The sequence below is a fragment of the Clarias gariepinus genome, chromosome 13, assembly GCF_024256425.1.
Source record: "Clarias gariepinus isolate MV-2021 ecotype Netherlands chromosome 13, CGAR_prim_01v2, whole genome shotgun sequence".
In the NCBI taxonomy this organism is placed as follows: Eukaryota; Metazoa; Chordata; class Actinopteri; order Siluriformes; family Clariidae; genus Clarias; species Clarias gariepinus.
The window spans coordinates 11,022,865-11,049,593 of record NC_071112.1 but is presented as its reverse complement, the minus strand read 5'-3'; the positions used below and the strand labels follow the sequence as shown (position 1 = coordinate 11,049,593).

Genomic DNA, 26,729 nt, shown 5'->3' with positions numbered 1-26,729 from the left:
AAGCTTTATCTTACTTTTTCCACCATCTGACTTTAAGAGAAAAAGTTCCATATAACTTCCTAAGAGGTTCTTATTTCTTTTTGGTGTCAAGGAGGTCCTCTTCTTCCAGCTTCTGGAAAGAAACTTTTCTTTTTTTTTCGTTTTGAAGTGTGTTTCTCAAAATCCTAAACTCAGATGGTATCTTTTGCTTCTTTTTATCAGAGTTTTGAATATGTGCTATATGAACACTAAACATACAATTGATAACTATTCCATGCTACAGCATGCCAAAGAAATCACAGATGTTTAATAGTGAAAGCAAGAGCATTTCCACACACAATGCAACACAATCGTGGGAACTCACAGGACTGGGACTAAACAGCTTTGTGGCTTTGTGGCTTTGTAAACAAACAAAACTGTGAGGCTGTCGGGCTAATAAAAAAAAATGGATTGGACTTTGGAGCAATGTAAAAAGGTTATGTGGTCTAATGAGTTCAGATTTAAGCAATTTCCCTTTGGGATTAATAAAGTCCTTTGAATCTTTAAGATTGAAACTTTTTCAGAGCAAAGGGTGCGCCGGATAAAAAGGGAAATGCATGGAGCAATACACCCCTCATGCATAGTGGCTGCTGTCCAAGCATCTGGAAGCAGTGTTATGATCTGGGTTTGCTTCATTTTAGTCAGGTCTAGTTCAAGTCTAGCAATGTTATGTGGCAATAAAAGGAAGTCAGCTGACAGCCCAAATGTACTGAATGACCAGGTTATCTAATCAATACAATTTTCCTTCCTTGATGGCACAGGCGTATCCCAGGCGTAAGAGTGGTTCTGGCAACATGAGGAATTATTTTCGCACATTAATTGGCCACCAAGCTGAACTCCATAATCAAAGCTAAATTAGTTAGAAGAAACCCACCAAGAACGGGGAGACCATGCAAACCCACCAGGGTACACCATGGACCATGGACGGGGTGCCAAACCAACGCAGGGCATACACACACACACCCTGCCTCGCTTGCTTATTTACACTTGATGAGCATTTTGACAAAGCCAATTAGCCTAATCTGTATGTCTTTGAAGACTGGGAGGAAGTCGGAGTACCCAAAGGAAACCCACCAAGAATGGGGAGACCATGCAAACTCCACACGCTCAGACATCACAAGCATCATGCCTCCAAATACAATTCTATTAAATTTCATTTTGTTTGTTTAGTGCTTTTAAGAATGGCAATGTGGTATTGTCACAAAGCACCTAATGCTGGACATAAATTATAACTTTTTCTCAGAATAGGCTCTGTGTCCACAACAACCCTGACCAGGATAAAGTGGTTACTGAAGATAAAAGAAAGTATGTAACTGAAGTCCATCACAGTAAGAGGTCAGAGTCAAAGTGTCACTTACTCACTCATCATCTATACCGCTTCATCATACTGGTTATCCGGGGCTATTCCCGGAGTCCGGTTTCAATCAATCACAGGGCACACACATTCTATGGGCAATTTTAGAACATCAATCACCGTAATCTGCATGTCTTTGTGAGTACTAGAGGAAACCCACCAAGCTCAAGAAGATGTCAGTGTTACACTCTGTGCCTGTGTGTGACACACATCAAGCAGTTTAAATTGCAACATTATTGATCAGACTATGTATAATGCTGTTTTTAGATGTAAAAATTACATGATACCAAAGATACCATGATGTATAGCAGACAGTGATACTGAGTTGTAAATGAGTTTCCATAGCAATTCATGTGCTGTGAATAAATGGAATCAGGGAACCCATCTGTTGTTTGAGGAGGTTACCCACAGCCCCCTCTGAGATCCCCCTTCATCAGACTATTCTAATTATTTTAAATGAAGTCGTGTCTAGTGATGTTCATGATGATGGTGAATGCATGACTCATATTCCCCGCCCCTTACTCATGTGGCGTCCGTTTAAACTTGGTTAGTGCGTTGCAGGAGGCAGTGCTGTGCGACCAGCGGTACGGACGTTAATACTCAGCCCTGCGCGTGTGCGAGAACTTCAGAGTGCTGCGAATTATTTTTCCCGCGTTTATGGCTTTGCACTTTTTTGGACTTTTCGTATAGGACTTGCACGTCTGTCGTAGTTAAAGATAGGCTTGCGTTGTGTTTGTAAAGGGGGTGTCACTGTCCGAAGTGGAGCTGGTGAGTAGACACTCGACTTATTACATGTCATTTTACTCGGTTTGTACAGTATATAGCTTTCTTACTTTCACGCTAATTCTTGTCGCTTTTTTTTTTTTTTAATAAAAAAAGGGGGGGGACTCTTACTGATAAATCCTTTTCTCCAGGTTTCACTTGTGTGTTAGTGAGATATTCATCAGTTGAGTCCTTATTAAAACCTTAATGTGCTTATTGAGAAACAAAACGTCATTAATGGGAAACCAGCAAAGCAGGGTGTAAAGGTGTTTCTTTAGAAATAAACCTGCAAAGTAATTACTGATTATTTACCATGCGCTCTGTCAAACGCGTCTCTCCTTCCAGTGAAAGTGAGAAGGTAAACAGTGAAACGACGCTGTTTGGGGAAATGATCCCCATCTGTTATTAGATAAATAAATAAATAATTTACTTGTCATGTATGACATGAGTGTTTTCATCAGCTATTATGCCAATCCACAATCAACCTAAGTCTATTCATGGTCTACAGTGTTTCATTTTGTTTGTTTGTTTGTTTGTTTGTTTTTTTGTTTTTTTGTTTCCTCTGCTTCCTAATGTTGGATTGTTGGTTCCTCTTTACTCAACAGTATTATAGTATACTGTTTACATTGAAAATGACCAGTTATATAGACATTGCATTGCATAGACCTTGATGATGTGCATCTTTTTTGCACCAGATCTATCTCGCATTATTATTATTATTATTATTATTATCGTTTTAGCTTGTACATCCTTTTGTTGGTTCCCAAATCCCCTTTTTCTCCAGCCTCTTAAGCATAAATAAGAAAATGTATGATTTAATAAATTCTGGTATTGTTCGTTAAATTAGTGGCTAAAAACTTACTGTAGCGACAACCTATAGCCGCTGAGAGGCTAAGTAGAAGGAATTCCTCTGTGATGCATTCCCGTTCATTGTATTCACCCTTTAATTGATAACACAGTGTAACATATAAAAGAACATTACAGCATACGGCTTAAGACGGTCAACAGAAAGTGAGCGCTCTCACTACTCACCCCCTCTCTCCCAACTACCCAGACAGCAAACACAATTAGATAAATATCCACCTGCGCCACCCATGTGACCGAACATCCCAGAAATACAAATCACAATCCAAAAATAAAAGACAAACACCTTCAGCACTAACACTTACCATAAATTGACGTAAAGTCTGATGATTTTATAACCAGTCTCATACAAAGATAGTTTTACAATTATAAAGACAAGTCCTTGAATACACTGTACTGTATACTCACTCACTCATCATCTATACCCATTTATCCTGTATACAGGGTGGTGCAGGGTCTGGAGTCTTATCTCAGGAGACTTAAGGTCTGGAGTCTTATCTCAGGAGACTTATGTGCGGTATACCCTGGACCAATCCATGGCAGGGCACACACATGCACACACACACTCACACACTATGCACAATTTTGGAACACCAGTTATCTGCATGTCTTTGGACTGTGCGAGGAAGCCAGAGCACCTGGAGGAAACCCACCGAACACGGGGAGAACATGCACACTCCATACACGCAGACCTGAGGTGGAAATCAGGTGCAATAGGGCTAACTACAAAGCCACTTTGCCATCTAAGCTCAATCCCATTGTAATATTATTTTATTCTGTACATTATTTTTATATATATATTTTTTTTATCTCTTAAACCGCAATTTACATTTACATTTAGGCATTAGGCAGACGCTCTTATCCAGAGCAACTTCCATTTTTATCTCATTACACATCTGAGCAGTTGAGGGTTAAGGGCCTTGCTCAAGGGCCCAACAGTGGCAACTTGGTGGTTGTGGGGTTTGAACCTGGGATCTTCCGAACCGTAATCCAATGCCTTAACCACTGAGCTACACCTGGCCCAAAACTTCTATTTCTCCAATGTGGCTTCATAAAAAGTAGCATAATCTGGTATTGGTGGTTAAATTAGTGGGTAAAAGTCAAGTGGAATTTTGTAGTCAGTCTCAGAAAAAAAAAATGTTATTGCGATTATAGTTTAAAATCTCCTTACAATTATAAAGTCAGGCACTAGAATATTTGGACATTTTTATTGTCTAACACAGTACATTAGAATAAAAAAACAAAACAAGGCAGTGCTTTAAAATGTTAAGCTTTAATTTAGGGATATTATCTCTATTTTATGGAATTAAAAGAGAAATGCTTAGTGGCAAGTTCCAGAGCTGGGTTTACACACATAAAAAAGAACATAAAACAAATAAAGAAGTCCAGCTCTAAATCTAGAATAGTGTCCATATAAAGAAGAAATAAATAGACTACACAGAGCTTATTAACTATAGTGATTGTCAAAATGTGCAAATTGACTGGAGTGCAAGAGTGTATGCTAAGTATTGGTAATGGCGTACAGGTAGGCATGTACCAGTAGACATAAGATATAAGAAAGGAAGGAGGCAATACCAGACAGCACAACAAAAAAAGATTACAAAAGACAGCGACAGGCAAGACAGCACACAGTGCAACTGGACAGTACACAGCTTGACAAGACAATGTTATTTAGAGGCAGATGTGTAGTGTTTTTAACAATGCACATTGTCACCTAGCAGCCTTACAATAATATAAAAGAAGGATATAAAGTTAAAGTAAAAAAAAAAATTAGGCTGTTATAAATGTAGTTCTTACATAACTTACTTATCTTATTGACAAGACTGATGCTTTGTATAAAGTAGCTTCTGCTCAAGTGCTCTATGTTTGCTCTGAAATAATGCAATGAAATAATCATGACAAACATATTCAGGTTTGGTTGCAAATCCTTTGCAGTCAATGACTGCCTGAAGCCTGGAGCCCAGTAGATATCACCAGAAGCTGGGTTTGTGCCCGGGTGTTGTTCTGCCTTTCTTGCAGCTGACTAAAGATCTAGCTTGTTCTTGGGGCATTTTGCCATTGGTCTTCAAGGAAGTAAAATCATGCTCAGTTTGATTCAGGTCAGATGATTAAAATGGCCATTCTATTTCTTTGTCTTAAAACAACTATTGGGTTGCTTTCGAAGTATGCATTGTGTCATTGTTCATCTGCACTGGGTTTTAAAAAGTGCTTAAATCTGAGCAGATAATATAACCCTATACACAAGGAAACCAGTTCCACTGGCAGCTATACATGCTTCCTCAATAAGATAAGGTAGTATGATTCAGTCTGTAAGCAGTTCCTTCCACTTACTATATGGTTTTTGTCACCTGTTTATGTTATTTATTTTACACACTATTTCCTCATTTTAATGGGACATGAAAATACTACAGTTGGGTATAAAAGACATCATGTTTCTTTTGATTAAAATGAATCAACTAACGTTGGAATGTTTTTCAGGATCTTAGATGTATGTTTGGTGCGGTCATAGATGCTTTTTTATGTATAATAGATGTTTGATGCAGTCATTTCATTTTACATTTATTTCCTATTTTGTACTTTTATTATTATTGCTGTATTTTAGAGATAGGGTGGGAGGAACACTTTATCACTTTTTATGACAGTAATGGGAGAAATGAATGTGGCATCCAATAAAAAAGGATCCATTATGTCTTCAGTCCGATTTTAGATATACAACATTATGACTAAATTTCCTGTAGGAGGGCATATGGATGAATACGTGCTTTTCCATGTTAGTCTGCAATCATAGCTTTCTGACAGATTTCAGAATGAAGGGTTTCTGTGACCTGGAATTAACTGTCAATATATGTGCAAGTTTCAGTAGCAGTAAATGAGCAGCATTAAGGAGCCGGCAGAGGGATGAGGAATTGCGAGAGAGAGAGAAATGGAATTGTAAAAAATGACAAAGAAACTTGCTTTTCATGGAACTTAAATGTAACATTTGTCCTGGTTTGTCTTCTAACATTTTTTCATATACCCTTGGACAAAATAAATGGTGCACATATGAATTTATTTATGTCAAATAAATAATGAAGTTTGATTTTTATACAAAAATCTGTGTCCATCAGCACCAGAAATAAAAAATTCAAATTACTTTGAAAATGGCGTAAAGTCAACATTAGCTCATGATAGAGTCTCCTCGCACGTTCAGCATCAGCTAAACATAGTTGATGACTTATCATGTGTAATCCTGGAATACCAGCAGCAGCAGTAGTGGCAGCAGTTTCTTTACAATTTCTAAAATAGATGCCATCGAATTAGTTTGCCTTGGCTTTGTCACTCTTGGCCTTCAAGACCTAGGGCTATCAGCCGTTAAACCAGCTGTTCAAAATCTGTTCCATAGCCTAGAAATGGTATTCCTGGCAACTCCAAACCGGACCGGTGACACCTGCTTGCATTGCACCAAGTTGAATCATTTCGATGGCTGTCTTTCTGCTAGCATTGTCTAAACTGGGCATGATGCGCAAAATGCGTAATCAGACATTTTTTTCCTTACTTTTTATACATATTGGGTGAACCTTTTAATTTTTTACAATGCAACATTTCTTTTGTCCATGAGTATAGATTTTCTCCTACAATTTAATTTTTTCTCAAAACGGTAAGTTAAGTTCCAGCTCACATGTAATGTGAAGGGATGTATTGGGGATAATGGGTAGGCAAGATGGAGAGAGAGAGAGAGAGGTCTTTGAATGAACAGATGTGCAATAACCTTTTAACGTCTTGAGAGTTTTCATTAGGCGCTGATGCCAGTCACATCTTCTTAATGCGATTGAATTTCTAAAGCATGAAATCCCAACACAATTTCTCTTCCCTTTAGCTTTAATCCTACATCAAACCAGTACTAATCAATGGCATACTGCTACATGAGGCAAGTGTAGTTGGTTAATTATTTTGGCATATGATTTGCTTATCTCAAAACATTCAGACTATGCCTGAGAATACTCGCTTCATTGCTGTTGAAAAAACCATTGCACATTACATTTGCAATGTGAAATGGAGGGGATTTAAAGTGCCACTAACCATGCTGTTCTAGAAAATTTCCCTGTTAATGTTTTATTCCACTATACTATTGAATTCTTGAGTCTTATTGGTTATATGGAACATTTTTGATTTGTTACTGCAAATGTCAAGTCTCAGCAATGCTTTAGGATGAATCAAGTGTAAGTCTTGTCTTTGTGTTGTCTTGCTTAATTCAGGACAATTATATACCACTTACGTGAATGGACTATATATTTATACTATATATATTTTGTCCACTTGTTGTAGCACACAAGACTCAAGATGAGTTGTTGTACAAGCATTTTGCCCCAAGGACAAGTTAATATAAATTTCAGAGAGACAGAAAGAAAGAAAATGTCTTATGAGCACAGATTATAATAACTGAATAATATCCTGGGAGACTAACAAGATCAGTGAGCTTTTCTATCAGACAAGCAGAGCAAAATAGGTCACAGTAGACACAGAGTCAAGCTGGACATCACCAATAATTTAAACAAAGGTGTCAAAGCAAATTCAACAGTAGAACAAATTAATTCGTCATTATTATTCAGATCAAAAGTGTCTATGAAAAGACTCCAAATGCCTTGAAATCTATGTATATCAAAAGATTTAAAAGTAGACCTGCCGAAATATAACTGATGATATACTGGCTAACCAGAAAAAGTTGCATAATTATTTTTGCTTGACTGTCTTTAGAATGGTTTATGCCCACATTGTTGCACATTATGCCCAGTTGCATACATTTTTGCAGAGATCTTGCATTAATGATGGGAGAGTGGAACCAATCCAAAAAATCCTCTCCAAAACATCCCAAAGACTTTAGCAGGACTCTAAGCAGAACTCTCTGGTGCTCCATTCATGGTCTTCCAGAATCACTCTTGGCCACGTTGTCCAGGATGCCATCAATGAAGAAAAAGTCCTGATCAGTCAGTCATCAGCTGACTTCCTTTATAACATTGCTCAGCCTAAACTGGACCAACCGAACCAGCGTCACATAACACATTTCCTCCATAGGCTTGTACAATGGCCACTATGCATGTGTTTCCCTTCTTACCCTTAAGGCCAGACACCTGCTTTATCTCAGTCCAATAAGTTAATTTTACATTGTGTGGAAGTGTACTTAGTTTCACTTTTAAACATGGATGCAATTTTATAGATGTCAACTTCACTGTCATTTTTGATTGGTTTTCAACTACATTTCTTGAACTTTGGTGCCTTGGACTGTTGTTAACCCAATTCCAGGAAGTTTAGTAGTCACATTAGTTTTTTTTCTTTGCTTGATGCAGGCCAATAAATGACCCTTTTGAATGACAGTGAAATTTTTTCATCTCAACAGAATACATCTTTCAGCATCAGTTAGGCTTAAAAGCATTGTTTGTAGCTGAAACATATTAATGTCTGCAATATAATTTTTTATTTCAAACTTTTTATTTTTTGCCAGATATTTTACTGTTGTCACATCTTATTATAAAAACTTCAATTAGAATTTATGTAAATGTATACAATTACGGTAAGTTTATTGTCCTTGTGCACCATAACAAAGTAATGCAGTAGTAACCGAAGCCTCTTGTTAGAGTTCATCTACACTTATGGAGACCAAAGGCCAGCCCATCCAACTTGATCCCACAGAAATGCAGCAAAACTTGCTGAAAAAATTTTATGCTAGCTGCAAAAAAAAGGCTTCAAAACCTACAGCCTACACCACAAGCAAGGAGTCCAAGATCACAATCTGATTAAGCACCCATGGGATGTGCTGGACAAATGAGCCAGGTCCCACCCAGCAACCCATAGTACCCAAAAGATCCACTGCCAGATCCACAAAAGTCATGTTCATGGTGCCAGAAACCAGAGCACACGCCTAGCGGTCTCGAGGAGCCACAAAGCTGCCTCAGCGGCACAAGAGAAGCCTACACTCTTGGTGGTTTTAATGTTAATGTCTTGGCTGATCAGTATATGTGAAACATTAAAATCACAATAGCAGCTTCCTTTTTTTTTTTACAAGTTCATGTGCAATGTCTATGTGTTTTTGTAGTGACACACAACATCATACAAGTTCAAAGCACAAATATGGCAATGACTCAGATAAAAATGACATCACGTGTTTTCATCTGGCTTATGAAACTTTCTTTCCTCCATTCTTCAGTGAAACTGTTAAGCTCCAGACTGTTCCACTCACAATTGTGGTGATTAAAATAACGTCCTTCATGTTCACGTCAATGTCAAGAAAAATGCTCACATCATGGGGAAATGTTACAGGCAGGAAACTGTGTGTGTGTGTGTGTGTGTGTGTGTGTGTGTGTGTGTGTGTGTGTTTGTGTTTGTGTGTGTGTGTGTGTGTGTGTGTGTGTGTGTGTGTTTGTTAATGATTAAGCAGCATTCCTGCCTGTTCACTACAGTGAACTTCTGGACAAGGAGAGTCTGTGTCAGGCCTGCTCTGTGTGGGAAATGACATTTATTCCCACTGAGCCAGCAACAGTATTCTCTATCAGCCTGACGCACAAGTGCAACATTTTTGTTTCCTTTGAGTGTGTTGATATAAAAATTGTATAACTCATTAGCAAAGGTCTTATAGACTAGGGATGTAACCAAATACAGTATTGAGAATGAATAAATAAACTGATATGACTAAGACATGGATTTAGTTCTTTTTTGTTTACGTTTAGCATACGCACTTATCCAGAGCAACTTACATTTGTATTTCATTATACATGTGAGCAGTTGAGGGTTAAGGGCCTTGCTTAAGGGCCCAACTTGGCATTGGTGGATCTTTTGAACTATAGTCCAATGCCTTAACCACTGAGCTTCCCAGACCTCAGTTGTTGTTCTTGTTTTTAAAAAAAGCCAGAGAGATTGACATGGGTTATCTGGTTTCTAGACTAGAAGTATGTAGTTGGAATGACAGACATCTATAATTGTAAGTATTGGAAATATTGCTGAGGTTAAGGAACTGTCAGAGTCAGGACCACACACACTGCTGACAGTACTGGAATTTCTGTATCTTGGTTCTTCCATGTTTACCAGTGTTCCCATGGGTGTAGTCATAGGGTTTGTATGTTTAACAACTTTAAGGCTATGCCAAAAACAGATCAAATACAGATAGTGGCATTGCCTTACATGTCTAATATGGTCATATGTCTTCTGGCTCAGTGAACAACACAGAATCCAGAAAGACAATAAGAGAAAAGTGACCCGACCACATTATTTTCATTTAATTTATTAGTTAATATTCAAGAATTATTCAAAGCTATATATCATGCAAGCAAACACACACATACACCCAAGAGTTTCACACCTCACACAGGAAATCTTCCATGCTTAGACAAGCTGTCACTCTTCCTCTGTCAGGGTTTCCGTACAGTCATTTATAGAAAGGGAGCTTCTCCATGCAGCTCTGGCAGGAAACAGGGATCAGACATGGTTGAATTTTCAGGCAGTGCTGGAAATGGTGGGTGGATTTTTCTGAGGTGTTGATCAGCTTACGAGTAGCTCCATGTGTCAGGCTGTTTTCATGACTGATTTCATGTTTTGTGAATGAACATAACATAACGAGAGCAATTGCACTGTTACATTGTGTTACATATTTTAGGCAGGGAAGGGGTATTTTTTAGGAATTAATTCGTACAAAATAAGGATTACCATATTCATTGAAAATATGTTTTTAATCTCACCAAAAGGAAGGTTAGTGAGCAGTAATTAGAGTCAATGCACAGTAATCTAATCAGCTATGCAGGTCAAGATCTAATGGTTAAGGTCTTTATCTCCTTAGGGCAATACTTTTAAAATATCAGTTTAAAGATGGGAAAATGTTTTAAAATGCAGAAATTAATTAGTATGGAACCCAGCATTTTGCACAGTCATGTTCATGATGTGTTGATGGTTATTGTTAATGATTTTATTGACCCATTATGCCTATTATGGTTTGCCCAATATTCTGAAAGCATTTACTTAAAAGACTTGGTGGCTTGCATAATCAATTCAGGCTAAAAACTGTGTGCAGCCAGCTAGCAATGTACGATAGACAGGGGTGTACATAATCCCTTGAGGTTTATATGTCCTAGCTATTGACCTTCTATGTAATTTCTGCAGGTTGTACCTGTTTGTTCTTAATAAACTCCAGGGTTAATTAAAAGAAAAAAACACCAATTTATTAAAGGTCATGTTGTATTAATAAATTACTAATAAACTCCAGGGTTAATTAACAAACAAACAAACAAAAAAAGCACCCATTTTTTTGTTAAAGGTCATGTTGTATTTTATGTGCAATAGAGATATGCTCTATATCAGGGGTCGGCAACGTGCAGCTCCAGTGCATTTGGACCCGTTTCTGGATACTTCTGGATTTATATATATATATATATATATATATATATATATATATATATATATATATATATATATATATATTAGGGCTGCAACTAACGATTATTTTGATAATCGATTAGTTGGGCGATTATGTTTTCGATTAATCGGATAAAACCTAACCGCTTCTTAAATTTGATATTTTGCTTATAACTATTAAAAAAAAACATAAATCAGGGTATTATTTATGTATAAAAATAAACTTTAAAAAATGCAAAAGCCACATATAGAGTAAATACACTGATATATTGAGTTGATAAGATATAAAAAGCTAAAATAATGTAATTTTGTATAATAAAACTATGTATGTATAAGTAAAACCACAGTAAATTACAAGTTAACTTTGTAGTGGACTATAAAAAAACTGTAGAAATGCAAAAAGCTAATAGTCACAAATATACTGTTATTTGCGTTCGCTGAAAACCACAACAATTACTAAATGTAATATTCTCCTGTTATTTGCACCGTGTAATTTAAGATAATTTAAAGTAGCGCCATTTAACTAATCATTATTGCTCATCAGGTGATTGCGCAATGCGATGCTAGCAAGTAGCTCGTGAACAGATCTAGCGCGACTGTCCCGAAATCAGCAAACAGTTTAAACGAAAGCACTTAAACTATACAACTTTTACACGATGGAGATACAGTTTTTACATTCAAGAGCCTTCAACTCTTATGGGAAGACTTTCCACAAGGTTTATAGGAATTTTTGACCATTCCTGAAACGCATTTGTGAGGTCAGATGTTGGACGAGAAGGTCTGGCTCGCGGTCTCCGCTCTAATTCATCGCAAAGCTGTTCTATCCGTTTGAGGTCCGTTGCAAGTTCTTTCACACCAATCTTGTCTTTATGGACCTTGCTTTGTGCACTGGTGTGCAGTCAAGTTGGAACAGGAAGAGGCAATCCCCGAACTGTTCCCACAAAGTTGGGAGCATGAAATTGTCCAAAAAAGGATTGGTATGCTGAAGCATTAAGAGTTCCTTTCACTAGAAAAAATGGCTCAAGCCGAACTCCTGAAAAACAACCCGACACCAGTTCCAACATGACTGCGCAGAAGTTCACAAAGCAAGTGTAGTAGAACTTTACTGGCTTGATAGTCTCATGAGAAGGCGAGCCAGGCCTTCTCATCCAACATCAGTGTCTGACCTCACAAATGTGCTTCTGGGAGCATGGTTAAAAATTGTGAAAAGCCTGAAGAGTTAAAGCTGAGTGGGCCAACATCATATTAAACCCTAACACTAGATGTTTCTCAAGTTCATATGCATGTGAAGGCAGGCAAGCAAATACTTTTGCCAATACTGTATAGTGTATATCATTCCGGGTTTGATCTCTGAGTGCATGGAGTTTCCATGTTCTCCCCATGCGTGGAGGGTTTCCTCCGGGTCCTCCCACAGTCCAAAGATATGCAAATTCGGCTAATTGGCGTTCCCAAATTGGCCGTAGTGTGTGAATGGGTGTATGTGTGTGTGTGTGCCCAGCGAAGGATTGGCACCCTGTCCAGGGTGTACCCTCCTGGGATAGGCTCCAGGTCAGTGCAACCCTGAATACAGGATAAAGCAGTATAGAAGATGAGTGAGTGAGTGAAAGTGTATATTATACCATATATTACACATGTCCATGTGGCACTACTTGCTGTACCACATCTACATTGCTTTAGGAATATAGCCTTTTTCTCAACATGTACTACACTTCACTTTATAAAAAAAATGCATTTAGGTGACATTTAAGCTAGAAGCTATAACTAAAAAAAGAAAAAAATGTAAATTGTTTATGAGCTTTAAAAATGTCTAAAGTATAAAATGTGAAGTATGAGGTTTGGAGATGTTCTTCATCTTCATTATTAATATTAATTAAAATATAGGTTTTACTTAATTATTATTATTATTATTATTATTATTATTATTATTATTATTATGATGATGATGATGATGATGATAATAATAATAATAATATAATAATCACTTCTACAAATTTTAACCTCTACTATTATCGATATATAACATTAACATCAGGCCTGTTTCATCTGAGTGTACTGCTTGGGGTGGGCTATACTACTGTAGGAGATCAGCTAGATTTTGGGTTTTCACATTAGGGCCCCAGGATCAATTCTGACAACACTTAACCCTAAAGTCTGGTTCATCTTGATCAATAAGAATACTATCGTTCCAGGCTCAGGAACCTTGCCTGGTGGAAAAGGTGGTCTTAAGAATGATACTGCGTACTTAGGCACAGATCAAAGCCAGTCGTACCTGAGCACAGATGTGCATTGCTGTTTGCACGACATCATGAGTGCCGTCTGGCTGATAAAGTAGGAAGACACATGAGAGTGTTTCAAAATATTAAAATGGCTCACAAACCAAGTAGGTGCATACTGCCACCTGTTCTATCAAAAAGTGTAAATACGCATGTGTACCTGAGGACAGAGACCAAAAAAGATGCTGGGCCACGAGGGAGTGGGGAGAGGGGAGCTGTCGTTCCTGGGCATGGTACAAATCAATTGTGTCCAGTGTGACTTCCTTAGAGCTTTAGATGCTCTAAGAATCTGTGGTCTATCACTTTGAAACAGTGCTGCTATTGCTTTCAGAATCTTCCATTTCACTCACGCTCTCACTGGCGCTCACGCTCTCACTCATTATCTATACAACTTATCCTGTTCAGGATCACGGGTAGGCCTGGGGCTGTATTCAAAACTCTTTGTGCTCCTAGTGATGAAATTCTAAAAATAATTTGTAGAATTGTGGACATTTTCCAAGAATCTTTCATAGATCATAGTACATAGATCATTCGTTTTACTACGAATAAACCAACCATGCAACTTTAATGAATATGTTCGCATTACAAAAATTGAATAGAGCAGGGCATTTTTTTCTTAAAATTTTAAGAATTTTTTTTTTAAAAATGAAATGAAGCAAATGGATCTACATGCTGAGGGTAAAAAAAGCAAAATAGTTATTTCAAAGGAAAGGATTATCTGATGATTAAGAGAGCTTTGCAGTGATTTGTGCCAGTTAAGTATTTTTTATGTCTGCACCTGACCCGCCTGATCCACTCTAACATGCCCAAATCAAGCTCCAGAACCACCAACGCAAAACCCTACACTATACTGCACTACAACTACATTATTATCACTACACTGAAAACTAGAATGGAGGAGTGCACTTAAGCAGACAGTGAGCTAACTTTAAGCTGACTTTACTCTTTTCCTCCACTCTTCTACTTCATCTCACTTCACTCAGAGGGATTTACTAATAAATATATTAAATAAAAACAATAAAAAGAATACACAAGTTGTTCCAAAAGTATGACAGAAATATGAGTTTGTGCGCCAGCAGTGAAAGCACAGTGTAAACAAAAGCAACTGATAACATTTTTTTGGGTTGAGTGGGCCTCTAACAATAACTCTAACTGCAAGTGTGGTGTATGTGTGTGTAAAGACAAGCAGAACGGGGAATGAAAGCAGAAAGTAAATTTTATTAACAAGGATCAACTAAACCCAGGTCAAGCTGTGCATCCCTTTTTTCCTTGCTCATATAGGGTTATATTTATGCCACATTCCTGAGCGCACAGTTTTGACATTTTGAGAGTAGACAAAGCACTCTATGCGCGTGCCGTGTCTCCTCTGCACGTTCTAAGTGTTTTCCGCGCGTGCGCGCATCATCCTTTTGCGGTGCGCACTTGACTCTGTCTGCGCGCGCATGCAACACATTTCTGTGCGTGCTCGACTCTGTCTGTACGCTCGCTCAACTTGGTCCAGCTTTACAAAACTTAAAGGGGTCATACGGGCCTACATGCACTTTTTTAAGCTGTTTGGACTGAACCGTGGGTTAGGAGAGTGCGTACACAACCACTCTACGATGATAAAGAGCCGCCCAGTGATTTTCTTTTCATTTATTAAAATAAGATGCCCCTTCTGAAATCAGGCCAATCGCAAATGCCTGGCAATGTGATGCCACACCGACAGAGGCCACTCCTACTATAGTTGATTGACACTGGTGTTTTAGCAAAGACCCGCCCCGAGTGAGGAGAAGCTGTCGGCCATTGTTTTTCGCCACTGGAGCAAAATGCCGCCTAAGCGAGTGTTGTGTACAGTTGTTGGGTGTAATAGCAAACACAGCAGTCGTCATTTACTACCGACATCTGAGCCGCTGAGGACGCAGTGGCTGAATTTTGTTTTTAAAGCTAACGTCCCCGCCGATTTACCTAAATGCGTTCATGTTTGTACTAATAATTTTTTACCAGACTGCTTTATAAACGCGGGTCAATATAAAGCAGGTTTTGCTACAAAGCTGCTCCTGAAAAATGTCAGGCGATATTACAAACTTCAGCGTAGGTTCCGTACCTAAATCAAACCAAAAACTACTTAAGAAAACAGGCTCAGGCTCGATATTCCAGCGTTTATCAGTTTGGACTGAAATGCACTGCGTTGTGGGCAATGATTTGTGGGTAATGCAGTCCAAAGCATTGCCCGCACTGGACTACACTCCCGTGGCTATACCCCACGTGTGTTGTGAAGACACGCCCCACAGAACTGGGGGGCGGGCTCAGCAGAGATCATAAGTATTTAAAGGAACATGCACTGAAATAGGTTGCTGAGAACAGAGCTAGTTTTTACCAGTTAAAAGTAGTGTTTTTTTTTACACAATCATTGAGAATTTTTAATTAAATATATTACAAACTTTTCATTACGACCCTAAAGATCATATTAACATTTAATGAAAAATGGGTCTGGATAACCCCTTTAACTTAAGCTTAAACTAAACACAAAATTAGCCACTCACAGACTTTCACAAACTACGTCTAATTGGCTGTTTCTTCTCTAACAGCTCGCACTATCGACCGCATAACGGAAGCGCTGTAAATAAAGGTTTATAAGTAAAACGACCGAGTTGTCCCATATGAATTTTAGTCAACGTAGTTTAACAATGAGCTATATGGAAAAGTAGATAAGTGAATAAAAACACACAATGGACAAACGAAAGTGGTATATACTAATACTTATTATAGTAAATACTATAACGTTTGTTTATAATATTGTAAATAAATAAAACTTTATTTACAACGCTTCCTATCATTTATATATAAATATATAAAATAAAATAATTTTAATTTCTAAAAAGTTTCTTTTGATTCTGTAAAGCGAGCATACAGGCAGAGTCAGGGCTGGACTGGGACCAAAAAACGGCCCTGGCATTTTTGGCCATAGCGGCCCACCATGATTATTTAAACAATATGCTGAGGCATATGACACATCAAAGGATATATGCGCTCACTGTTTTGTTTCAAACATTAAACCACAGTAACTTGCATGGAAGCGAAAAACCTTGATAAAAAATTATTTTTAATTATTATTATTGTTATTATACAGTCTTTTATTAGCAATTCTCCCTCTCTCTCTCTCTCTCTCTCTCTCTCTCTCTCTCTTTCTCTCTCTCCCTCTGTCTCTCTCTCACACACACACACACACACACACGTGAGTGACCTCCAAGGATGAAGTTCTGCACAAAACTTATGGTCTACTATTAAATGTTTTTAAGTCTGACTGCAATAATTTGAGCATTTGCACAGTTTTAGCCTACAAATCCTTGACAAACACTCAAATGCACGAGTGACACACACACACACACACACATCACAAAAAAAGCCCTCTGTCCTCCCTAAATAAATGTCCCTTCCTTTCACTCTGCCAACTCTAAATAGCAGATTTTGTCACGGGGAGATAAGGGCTGGCCAGGAGGGAGGCAGGGCATGGCTTGAAATTTCATTGGTCTAGCTCAATGTCCTTTAAGACAGTCAACCAATGGGCCACGATTTGTGTCTCAGATACTCTACCGTTGCTGTAATAAATAAATTGGCCTTATAAACTTTTTAAAAAATATAAATTATGACTGACAGCCTCGGCCCAAAAATGTGCATCGGCTTACCGGGAATTGCCCGATATGCCCTATGGTCAGTCCAGGCCTGGGCAGAGTCGAGCGCGCACAGAAAAAGATGTTGAGCACAGGGGAAACACTTTTTGAGATTTGGTCCTAAATCACTTTGAAACTAGGACTCATAGTTAAAAGCTTTTAATCAAAGTTAGGAGCACTCTGAGAAGATCTTCATGAATATTTTGCAGGTTGCATATGCGCGCACTCACAATCCCAGATAGCACACTGCTAAAGGGTCAACGCTGGGCCAATGGCAGTGCATCAGTGCTTGGCCCAATGTCATTTTGTCCATTGGCCCAATGTTGGCTCATTGGTGGGGCCAAAGATAGGTTGGCCCAACGTTGGTTCAGTAGATAATGGCAAGGTTGGAAATTGGAAATTAAATTACACTCTTTTCATCATTGGCAATAATATGGGAACACATTATATCTCCAGAAATGTATTTATTAATTTTATTGGTACTAGAATTATTAAAAACTAAGAAAATATATGTAACCATTATGATGATAAGCTACAAAATAAACACCTAGTACAACCACTTTTTCTCTAAGCAAGGTACAAACAAAGTACCCATTGCCTTTGACTGTCCTTTATATCAGGTGGCTCTGCATCTTCCTCATCATCATTTACCACGGTACTTTCACCATCAGCTTGATCACTGCAGCTCAGCTGTTCTTTATCATCTTTTTCACCAACATTACAGCATCTTTGGAGAACTGTGAGTCTAGGGTTCACAGTTGAGCACAAAGTCCAATGAATTTAACATTCATCATTTTAGAAAACATAAGAAAATTTATTAAAAGAATTGGGGTGTTAGCTAGGGTCCACTGATTTAGAGATATGGTATTTTTTTTTAAAGTTATTTATGTACTAGATTGGCAGCCCTCATATGAGCTCCTGGTGTGATGGCATCATTAAGAGAGCCTGCTGGACAAAGATAAAGAAATATGATTTGATTTTCAATTTTCAACCAGTTTGCCATTATCCACTGAACCAATGTTGGGCCAACCTATCTTTGGTCCCACCAGTAGACCAACAGTGGGTTGTGGGTACCTGCAGGAAACCCAATCACGGGGGGGCATGCAAACTCTGCACATAGACCCAAAGGTGGGACTCAAATCCTCGACCCAGGAGCTGTGAGGCCACAGTGGCAACCATGATCCTGCACTCAAATATGCAAATTACAGTTGACCTGCACAGATCTAGTCAGAAATTTCATGAACCGATTTGTGGCAAAGGAAGACAGGAAGTGACAGAAAAGTCAAAATAAAGAAGTCACTGAACTGTCCAGTATAATCCAGTACTGACAGTTTTTTGGCTTGGCAGTGTGCTTGAATTCCCGTACTTTCTAGCAATGGGTGAGGTTAATATTTAGGAGGGATGTCCACATACATTTAGCCATGGAGTGATCTATCTTTTGTCCCTTGAGCGTCATATCTGGCTGCCCACTCCCGTCTGCATTGAGGTTATTTTAGTCACTATACACACCTCTGTCTTGCACATCACAGCTGTGTTGCTTTTTAGATGAAAACAGGACCAGGTGCAGTATTTCTTTTTCAGATTTTTTTCTGCCTTTGTGTTGTTATATGTTAAAAACACTTAAATAGATAGATAGATAGATAGATAGATAGATAGATAGATAGATAGATAGATAGATAGATAGGTGGGGGGCAGAATGTAATTGTAATTTAAATATATTAGCACAGTATTGCAGATGCAACATAAAAAAAAGAGTGCAAATTGGCGTTTCAAAATAAGAAAAAGAGATAAAAATGTGCAAATGTCAGTGTATGTATGTGTATGTTGCTAAAGTCATACTGTTACATAGCGATGAGTTGTTGTACGGTGCAATGGTGAACAGTAGGAACGATTTCCTGAATCGTTCTTTGTGACAGCAAAGCTGGATCAGTCTGTTGGAGAATGAACTCCGCTGCCTCTGTATAGGATCATGTAGTGGGAGGAATAGATTTTCTATGATTGACAGGAGTTTGTTCAGTGATCTGTTGTCTCTCACTGTCTCCAACCTGTCAAGTTTGTGTCCTGTTATTTGTTGCAGATGATTTTGTTTATCTTCGGAAGTGATTTTGTTCATCTTAATAAGTTTTACATCCCTGAATACGTTTTATAACCCTAGTTTAACAGTGAGTTCCACAATGCTGTTTGGCCCACATTTTTTTACAAGATAAGAGGAAGTGTGGTGGGAATTGAAAAGTGCAAAACTCATGCCAATAAAAACCCTTTGATTTTCCGTCTCCTTTTTTAACCTCTGTTTTTTGTTGTTGTTGTTTTTTATTGAAATGTGTCATACTCTTAATGCTGAGTATAGCAGTAATTTATCAACATTCAAATTAATTTTACCCTGTTGTTCACATTAATTCATTGTGTGTGTGTGTGTGTGTGTGTGTGTGTGTGTGTGTGTCTTGTTAATATCCACGCCAGGGGTAGTCCCGAGGCCTGGTCAGGTTACTATCTCTTCATTGTGGGTTGACCTGGTTGAGTGAATACCTGAGGACATGCATTAGTGATGAGAGCGTCGACTGAGTGGAGCTTATTCTCTCTCTTTAGCCCATTCTCACTCTTTCTCTCTCTCTGGGACCAGATGGTGTGAAAGAAATTGCTAAAGAGGACGGGGGAAGGGGGTGGGGCGGTTGAAGCTATTGTTGTTTGATGTGAACATATGGCTGATAGCATCAAGTTCTTGTAACAGTGTTGATGAATGGTTGCTATTCAGGTTGATACAGCACACAGTTCATCAAAAGCTCCATGTAATTCCCCCGTGTTTTATGATATAATAATATGATTAAACATTTCAGGCCAAATTAAAACAAACCACCCATTTAATGCCCTATGATGCAATTGTCTTTTTACTACAGCTCAGTTTCTGCAGCTCAATCGAGGCTATTTCTGAGCAGCGAGAGTTGTGAGGGGGAAAAAGGTGGCTAGTGATCGTGTGTACGTGGGCTCCTTTCACAGTCTTTTGTAATACTTTAAGGTGTCAAACATGCCAGATAAAAAAAAAAAATCACACACAGCACTCACCTTAAAAAAAAACACCTCTACACAGTCAGTGTCTTTCCAATGAAGGTCACACGTGGTGGGATAAGAGCCGAGAGGCTGAGCGGGAGAGAAGCGCTGACTGCTTGGGTTCCTCCCGCGTGGTGTAACAGCCTGTGTGTGGGAAGAAGTTCACTGCCACAATGAAGATGCCACTGAGTTATTACAGACAAAAAAAAAGAGAAATCCAGAAATTATAAAATGAGATAAGGATGAGCCAGACGTGAGTAAACATCTTGGCAAAGAAATTCTTGTGGAGGTTTTATTCAAATTTCAAGGTAAATAACACAGCAAAAAGAATCTATCTACAATCAATACATTTATATGAGCCCTGCTACATAAAGGAACTGAAAAATGAAAGATGTGTATTTTTGGTGATACACATGTGATCTTTGATCTGTGATTTTTGGGCCTGGACTGTGGGCTGTGTAAAAGAAGGGAGGATTATTGTCTTTATTAAGAAGGCTGACAACCTTATTCACTGCTTTGTAGTGCAAATTTATTGACATACATTTGCCGGTCATACATACAGACCAATACATTTAGGGCATGTAGACATGGTCAGCCAGACAGGCTGGTCTGAATATTTCCGAAACTGCTGATCTTCTGGGATTTTCATGTATAACTAAAAAGAGAAAATATCCAGTAAGTGGCAGTTCTCTTGGCAAAATGCCTTGTTGATGCCAGATGTCAGAGGAGAAATGCTAGATTGGTTCAAGTTGATAAAATGGCAATAGTAACTCAAACAACATCTTATTACTAAGGTATGCCATAGATCATCTCTAAACACACATGGCGAACCCTGTGGCAGATTGGCTACAGCAACACAAGACCACACTGAGTACCACTCCTCTCAGTCAAGAAAGGTAAACTGAGGCTGCAATTTGTATGGGCTCACCAAAACTGGCGAATTGTAGATTGTAAAAATCTTGCCTGGTCTGATGCGTTACTGTTTCTGCTGCAACATTTGGATTGCAGGGTCAAAATGTGTTGTAAACAACATAAAAGCACTGATCCATTCTGCAGTTCAGGCTGCTGGTGATGTAATTGTGTGTGAAATATTTACTTAGCACACTTTTGGGCCCCTCAGTACCTGGTTATGTTGCAGACAGTGTCCATACCTTTATGACCACAGTGTACCCATCATCTGATTGCTGCTTCCGACAGGATAACATGCATGTCACAAAGTTAAAATCATCTCAAACTGGTTTCTTGAATATAAGAATTAGTTTAAAATTTAAGGCAGTTCTGAAGGCAAGAGGGTCGATCCAGTTCTAGCAAGGTGTACCTAATAAAGTGGCCAGTTAGTGTCCACCAGGGCTTTATAGTAAAATAAAAAACAAAATTCTCTCTGCCTGTTTTTTTGTTAGCGCTGTTGGTACTTCAGTATTCAATTGCAGAATCAGGGGGACTTGTTGGTTAATAATGCAGTTAGTAACACCTACTTTCCCTGATGCACATGCACTTGCCATGATGCATATTACCCTAATGTAATCGGGCAAATCTAGACTTACCAGATCACATGACCTTTATGCCTTGCTTCAGAGTCCAATCTTTATGGTCCTTAGCAAATTGAAACATTAGTACAGTTCTGTGAGTTTTTGGTCACATTTCACATGTGGAAATGTTCCTACCTTCATTAAACATAGCTATGATTTCTACTGCCGACGGTTCTCATGATGCAACTTCACCAAGTGTTTAAATCCCCTCTTTTTTTTCCCAAACACATTTCTGCACTATCCGTTTTATTAATGTATTAACAATTTCTTAACCCAGCTCTAAGTCATTTAAAATCTTATTTTTTTCTTGATGCAGGCCAATTAATTAAACTTTATGAAGTTGTTAGGTAAAGATACAAATTTTATTAGACTTTAATAAAAAAAATTTTTTGTGGTTTATGAAATTTTATTTGCACATTGCTGCATGTATTGTTGTTTTTTGTTTACATGATCAAACCTTTGCAGAAAAAAAGGGGAAAAGGGAATAAGGACAAGTATTCTGTAGTCACACATTGTGGTTATTGAACTTTAAATTGTATTGTGTGTGTATCAAATCATGAGCAACATATTGTGTTTCCAATCGTATCGAGACAAAAGCATATCGTCCCATCCCTAGTGATTTATACTGTACAGCCCAGAATTCAGCCATGCTGTATCCACTAGTGTAGCATTTTCTAACCTCCCACACCTCCACTGAAACACAAAAATTTTTCACACTGTCAGACTTGTGGGAGTGGAAGGTTTATCTGCAGTCCCTAGAGCTTCGCGCATTGTGCTATAGTAGCATTTAATAACTGCATATTTAGAGCTGAAGAAACCCACTCAGAGAAAACTTCACACCCCATCACTTCTTTGAGATTTTACTTGCGCATTAGCTCTGCTTATAATTCTTATGTAGAGGGATAGTAATGTACTGTACATTGCACTGTACTACTGCTTTGTAAATTAACTGCATTCTTATAAATAAATAATATTTGATTTTACTTTCTCCTCGAGTCTGAGATTGTGCATATGGAAATATTTCTGTCAACATCCTGTTTAAGGTATTGTGATTGCTCTTCAGTAACCCCTTCCTTCCCTGAAGGAGTCAGTGATTTAAGGTAGGTCAACAGCCGGAAGAGGTATAGTCTATTGTTACCCATAAACTCACAGGATATTTGGAATGGGGATTTTTTTCTTCACATCCTGTTGTTTTTCTATCAGTGGGTTTGTGATGGGAACAGGATCAGAAAGAATAGCAGTAAGGTTTTCTTTGCTGATATTAACACAGATTGTTGTGCAGTGGCAGTGTGGCTTTCTGGGGACTTCATGATTTAATCAGATCAATTTCAAGGGTGTGATGATGCAGCCATAAAGTGCATTATAAAGTGCATCTTTATGCATTAAATTATTTTCTTCCAGCACCCTATATTCTGATTTGTTTCCCTATTACCAATTTGCCACATGAATATTTTCAGCCGTCATGAAAGATAATGTAATTCAGATAGAGCTTGGTGGCACGGTGCTGTAGCGGTTAGCGCTGCGCCCTTGCACCTTTTGGGTTCAAGTCCCGGAGTGTGTGGAGTTTTCGTAGGTTCTCTCTGTGCTTGTTTTCTTCCGGGTACTTCGGGTTCTTTCTCTATGCAGATTAGGCTAATTGGCATTTCCAAATTGTCTATAGTGTGAGTGAGTATGTGCATGCTTGTGCCCTGCAATCGACTGGTGGTATATCCCATGGTGTATCCTGCCTTGAGCACAGAGTTCCCCAGGAATGGGCTCCAGGCCTTCTGCAGCCCTATACAAGATGAGCGATATAGAGAATGAATGAGAGAGATAGTCGTTTGTCAAAATTAATCCCACTTTTTTATGATTAAATACTAAATGGTACACTCAATAGTTACATGCCGTTTAAATCACAATTGCAAAATATGTCTAAATAAACTCAATATGTTTTTTTTTATTGTCATATCGTGTAGCCATAATTCTTCTATACATTATAGTATAATGACAATGTGATGACTGGAATAAATCCACCTGCGACTGAAGGGTTTATGTGTAACTCGGCTGTCTTTTCATGCACAGTGATCTGAATAAATTGTGGTTTGGGTCGCTACTCCCTGAGCTATTCCACAGTGATATTAGTGTCATCAGTTTTAAGAGCTCTTGACAGCAAGGAGCTGCGCTTTGTGCAATTAACGCCATTCCCCTGGACACATCTCTTCCTTTGATCAATATTCACCATTATTTCCTTCCTCATTTCGCCAGATGGGGGATCAGTATCCTCCGGAGGAGCTCCGGCTTAATCTCTGGCAGATGTGACTGCAGTCTTTGGTCTGTTAGTTGCCAAAATATCTAGTGCACCAAATTTTCTAATTCATCATTTGCCATTGGTTTAAATGGCTATTATGGTAATTTAAAAAAACTCCATAAGAACAGGTAATTCAACAGGTAAATATGTCAGAGTCTCTCATGGATTCAAATGTTCTATAAACAGAAAAAGAGAAGCTGAAGGTTTAAAGGAAGGGATTACTGTCATTTTACTGTAAGTTTTGTGTGTGCATGAAGGTGCATCTAGTTTGGCTTTGGCAGCTGGTCGGTATTTTTCTCACTATTGGGGAATAATGTGCAAGATCTTGGAATATTAATTTGAAACAGCATCTAGTTTTGGAATGTGCATGTCCATTGGGTTTTCAGCTTAAAGGATTTATTGTGTTGCTTATAATGTATTTATTGTTTTCTTGTCCAAAACTAACTCCAGTCTAGTATGTGAATGTGGTCCTTATTTGATCAATCACACTGAAGAGGCTGGTTTGCCATAGTACTGGTAGTCATGAATATCCTAATGTATTGATTTGAGGGGGATTTAATATTATATAAAAAAAAAATGATGTGTGATATTTCTTACAGCATGGTGCTCCAGCATCCTCTATTCTGATTGGTCAGAAGAAGATGATTTATTCCTCTATAGCAACACTGTAACAACAATTCAGACAGTTATTGGAGTTATTTGGTGGGAAAAGAACTTTGGATTGTATGATAAGACCCAGTCATTGATTATTTTAATACGATACCATACTACATCATTTTATTTCTTGCGTGTGAATGTTAATGAAAACAAGCTAGCTATATGATGAGTGTATCTTCATTCTATTGATTGCTAGCATATTCAGAGATATACATTTGCCACTATCTGGTAAGCTAATGTTCCTGTGATATATTAGTGACCTCCAACTTACTGAAACTTCAGTGTGAGTTTTTGTGTTTTTCCCTGTGTGTGAAGAGATATTGATTTTTCCTTTTCATTCCTCAGGCAACAGCGCTATTTATGGCCAGAAAGTCATGGGTGAATGTTTTTTAGTTTTTGATTGACAGAGTTTCCTTCAGGCTATTTTCTACAGTCCGGCTATACTAGATTTTCCTTGTCTTTTTGCTAATGTCTTGTAGAGAAGGAAGACTCATCTGAATGCTGACTTGGGTAGAAGGAAAAACAAATAAACAAACAAAAAAAAAACACAACTGAAGCCTATCCAAGGAACACTGGGCTCAGGTCTGGAGAATGGGGCGCCAGTAAATTGCAGTCCACCGTGCACACACAGTCACACATACTCATTCGTAGTTTATATTTTAACACAGCCAGTCCACCCACCTGCATGTTTTGGACCGCAAGAGCAAACCAAAAAACCCAGAGCCCAGGATCAAACCCAGGATCCACTTTAGAGCTGTATTATGGCAATGCAATGTGCAATCATGTCAATCTTTTATTATACACTATAGTGTCAAAAGCATTTGCCTGCCTGCCTTCACATGCATATAAGCATCCAATTCTTAATACATAAAGTTTAATATAATGTTGGCCCGCCGTTTGCAGCTATAACAGCTTCGACGTTTCTGGGAATGCTTTCCACAAGGTTTAGGAGTGTGTTTATGGAAGTTTTTAACTATTCTTCCTGAAGCCCAATTGAGTGGTCAGATGTTAGACGAGAAGTCCTGGCTAGCAGTCTATGCTGTAATTCATCCCAAAGGTGTTCTATCGGGTTAAGGTCAGGACTCAGGTCTAGTCAAGGTCATCCACACCTAACTCGCTCATTCATGTATTTATGGACCTTGCTTTGTGCACTGGTACGTAATCATGTTGGAACAGGAAGGGGACAATCCCAAACTGTTCCCACAAAGTTGGGAGCATAACATTGTCCAAAATGTCTTGGTATGCTGAAGCATTAAATTAAAATTTTTCAAATTCAAATTTTATTTGTCACATACACAGTCATACACAGTACGATATGCAGTGAAATGCTTAATATGCAGTGAAATGCTTAAATGTTAAGATTTCCTTATACTGGAACTAAGGGACTGAACCCAACTCCTGAAATACAACCCCATATCAACATACCCACTCCACCGAACTTTACACTTGGCACAATGCAGTCAGACAGTACCATTCTTCTGGCGACCACCAAACCCAGACCCGTCTATTGTATTGCCAGACAGAGAAGCGTGCTTGGTAACTCCAGGGAACATGTCTCCATTGGTCTAGAGTCCAGTGGCGTCGTACTTTACACCCCTGTATCGGATGCTTTGCATTGCACTTGGTCATATAAGGCATGGATACAGCTCCTCGGCCATGAAAACCATGGTTCTTGAAGGCCATATAAAAATTGGAGGTCTGTAGCTGTTGCAAAAAGTTGCCGATCTCGGTGCACTATGTGTCTCAGCATCCGCTGATCCCGCTCTGTGATTTTCACAGCCTACCACTGTGTGGTTGAGTTGCTGTTGTTCCCAATAACTTTCACTTTTTTATTATACCACTAACAGTTGACAGTAAAATATTTAGTAGCAAGAAATTTCACAAATGGACTTATTGAACTGGTGGCATCCT

The 26,729-nt window shown here is 38.5% G+C and overlaps 1 protein-coding gene across 1 annotated transcript in view; it reads left to right on the top strand.

The window, feature by feature from the left end:
- The first annotated feature begins 1,940 nt into the window (after positions 1 to 1,940).
- LOC128535862 (hippocalcin-like protein 1) overlaps positions 1,941 to 26,729 on the top strand; it is a 33,574-nt gene continuing 8,785 nt past the window's right edge. Inside the window, exon 1 of the mRNA XM_053509937.1 lies at positions 1,941 to 2,140. The gene's annotated coding sequence lies outside the window, so the exon portion shown is untranslated. The remainder of the gene's footprint in view (positions 2,141 to 26,729) is intronic.